We start from the raw sequence: 3,835 nt of genomic DNA on the forward strand, positions 1-3,835 counted from the left end.
ATAGAGCACTATGGGGTGTGAATTATAATGTATAGAGCACTATGGGGTGTGAATTATAATGTATAGAGCACTATGGGGTGTGAATTATAATGTATAGAGCACTATGGGGTGTGAATTATAATTTATAGAGCACTATGGAGTGTGAATTATACTGTATGGAAGACTTTGAGATATATTATACTGTATGAAGCACTATTGGGTGTGTATTATACTGTATGAAGGACTATGGGGTGTGCATTACACAATATGGAGGACTATGTGGAGTACAGTATAATGTATGGAGGACTATGGGTGTGTATCATACTAAACATAGGATTATGGGATGTGTATTATACTGTAACGAGCACTATGGGGTGCATTATACAATATGGAGGACTATGGGGTGCATATTATACTGTATGGAGCACTATGGGGAATATTATACTAAACAAACAAAATGCTACCCATTCATCGTGTTATTGGATTGCTTATGCCGGAATAAAAATCATTGTTTTCAGCAGCACATCGTCGAGCGAAAACTGCAGATATGCTGCTGATAACATCATACTTGTATGGGGACAGATTGATCTAATTAATAGTGATCATTCTGTGCCAATCATTGTTCCATAGCCGTTGTAAGGAATCCTGTAAGCAAGCATCAAACGAACAGTCTGAACTCAGCGCATGTAAATGCAATCAAAATGCTTCTGTGTGATGGTGCAATATGTCAGCATTTGGGGCCCATTTTCAACTTTTACCCAGGGCCCAATGTTGTCTAAAACCGGCATCCTCCTTAGCATAACGGATTCTTCATTGGCATTGTTGGCGCGTCACAGATGCCATCTGAATATATGTGTCGGCTGACTAGCATTTACAAGTAAACATCACTCGTGATGCCAAAATTTAGATGCAAACATTAATGAGTGAAAGAAAACAGAGAAGGCAGACAGAGCCTCCATTATCTGTATCTTCCCAGACTGATTATATCAGAATGAACGGTAAATGGGTGTTGGGCAACAGATCATGAGAACACAGTAATGGAGGGCACAATCTCCTGTACAGCTGCAAGCCTTGTCCCGTAATAGCTGACACAATTCAGAGCATCCGTGCGACACCGAACTGAAGATTGTGAGCGGGTAATAAGAGGAGCAGAAGACAGGGATCTATACTATACTTATGGCACCACATCGGGAATCTAGGGGGATTTATTCCAATGGATGAAAGGTATAATAGACAATCAAAGAATCTAAGGCTTCATGTATTCACAGTCCATATATGTAAAAAATACATAATAATATAATAATAATTTTATTTCTATAGCGCCAACATATTCTGCAGCACTTTACATTTTAGAGGGGACTTCGACAGACAATGAAAGACATTACAACATAACAATAATTACATAAAACAACAGATACAAAGAGGAATGAGGGCCCTGCTCGCAAGCTAACAACCTAGGAGGAAAAAGGGGAGACATGAAAGGTGGATGGTAACAATTGCTTTCATTGTTCTGACCAGCCATAATGTAAGTTATTGGGTGTTCATGTTGCTGCATGAACTGGTAACCAACCAGTATGTGTAAAGGTACAGACACAGAGGGCTATTAAACGCATAAAGGGTGTGGGGACAAATGTACGAGGGTCCTGGTTTTGAAAAAATTTTTGAGTGGGCAACACAGGGATAGTTAGATAAATCTGTTGAGGAGGTAGGCTAGACTGGAGAAGTGCGTTTATAGGGCACATTTAAACCTGTGGGTATTGGAGATTAATCGAATTGTCCTTTTTAGTGCATTCCAAAGAACTGGAGCAGCACGCAAGAAGTTTTGGAGGCGAGAGTGGGAGGTTCGGATTATTGAGGATGTTAATCATTGGTCATTAGCAGGATGGAGGAAACGGGTAAGGTGGTAGACTGAGACAAGGGAGGAGATATAGGGTGGTGCTGATCCGTTGAATGCTTTGTGGGTGAGAGTGATAAGTTTATTTTGAACTCGGGAGTGGATGGGTAATCAGTGCAATGACTGGCACAGGGTGGAGGCATCAATGTAATGGTTGGGGCTGCTGATAGTGTGAGTCCACATGGGTTCATGATGAGTAAGGTACCTTCCTTTTTCAGTGATGACTCTTTCCCCTAATAGCATACCATCTCTGCACTTGCTCATGTGCTTTGAATTTTTTGGTGAAATGAACTAGTTGTTAATTGTAGACATGGTGATGATATATATGATACATGATCCAAGGTCAGATGCACATGCACTTTATTAGCATTACTGTCAGTGTAGACATAGGACATGTTTACAAAGTTGACATTAATTAGTCTCCTCATAAATTCTTAGCTCATGTCATTATATGGGGATAGGGATATACTATGATCTACATAAATTTCTTTACATGTTTAGGACTCACATCACCCTTGCCCTGTACGTTTTGAGGGCCATTTGCTTTAAACACCTGTGTTCTTGCTTTCTGTTGACTGTTTTTATAATGTTGTTTATTGGATTTGCCTGAAATAAACTTAGATATATTTTTTACATATATGGACTATGACTCCGAGTCTCTTGTAGGAACTATTAATTAGAGAGCATCCTAGTGAAATACCCACAACAGCCTGGATTTGAGGCATTAGGCTGTATGAATGCAATTATATGTACTATGTATTTTTTCCAGATGATATTGACTTTATGGCTTCATGTATTGTGCTTGTAGTTTCAGGTAACTAATAAGATGTTATAAGAGTTCCTGCTCTCCTGTCTGTATGTGGCACATCTTCAGAGCCATTGGTTGCAGAAGCTCTCAGCGGTTGACTTTGCAGATGCCTTCCTAGTCCTTCTGACTCTTGGACCCAATGGCAATCTCCCACCGCTCTAATTGATACTCTTGGACCTGGGTGGTTATAGACTTTATGGCTGCTTCTGGGAATCGCCTGTGATATTTCCATTTGCCTCTGTTGAGGCTTGGCGCTATACCAGTCAGCTATCTTCCTCTTTGGTGCTGTTGGAGGACGTCTGTGTTTTCTCTCTTAGGGCCCCATCACACATAGCGATGCACCAGCGATCCCGACAACGATATGAACTTGTCAGGATCGCTGGTGTGTCGCTGCATGATCGCTGGTGAGCTGTCAAACAGGCAGCTTCACCAGCGACGCCGAGCGCGTGGTGTCGCTGTGTACGTTAGTTACCAGAGCGCTGATGCAGCGAGCTGGTAACTAAGGTACACATCGGGTTTCTAAGCAGTCACTTAGAAACCCGATGTGTACCTTGGTTACCAGCTCCCTGCATCAGCGCGCTGGTAACTAAGGTACACATTGGGGTTCTAAGTGATGCGCGCTGCTTAGAAACCCTGCGTTTACCCTAGTTACCAGCGCGCTGATCACTGGTCTCCCGCCTGTCACACGCAGTGATGCGTGCTGGCCAGTGGGAGACCAGCGATCAAAAAAATGTCCTGGCTATTCCAGGACGATCAGCAATAACCGGCAGGGGGGCCAGTCGCTGGTCAGTGTCACTCACAGCGATCTCGCCGGTGAGATCACTGTTGCGTCACAAAAATTGTGACTCAGCAGCGATCTCGCTAGCGAGATCACTATGTGTGACGGGGGCTTTAATCAACTCAAGATAAGCGTTCCCCTTGTTTATCTATCCCAGCTGTCTTTAGTTGTAGTGGGGATTGATTAGTGGCATCCTGTCCTTCCTTAAGCAGGGCTTATTGCCAGGGTCAGGCAGGGATTAGGTTCCTGCTTGCCGATAGGTGCAGAACATATTTATAGACGTTTAAGGCAGACAGGGTGATTTTAGATCTGCCTAGTAGTTCTCCACTCCCGTCTTCCCTAGGTCGGGCTCCCTACTTCTCATCCTTTCTCATCC

This window comes from Dendrobates tinctorius, unplaced genomic scaffold (assembly GCF_039654945.1).
Source record: "Dendrobates tinctorius isolate UK_male_01 unplaced genomic scaffold, ASM3965494v1 ptg000070l, whole genome shotgun sequence".
Classification (NCBI taxonomy): Eukaryota; Metazoa; Chordata; class Amphibia; order Anura; family Dendrobatidae; genus Dendrobates; species Dendrobates tinctorius.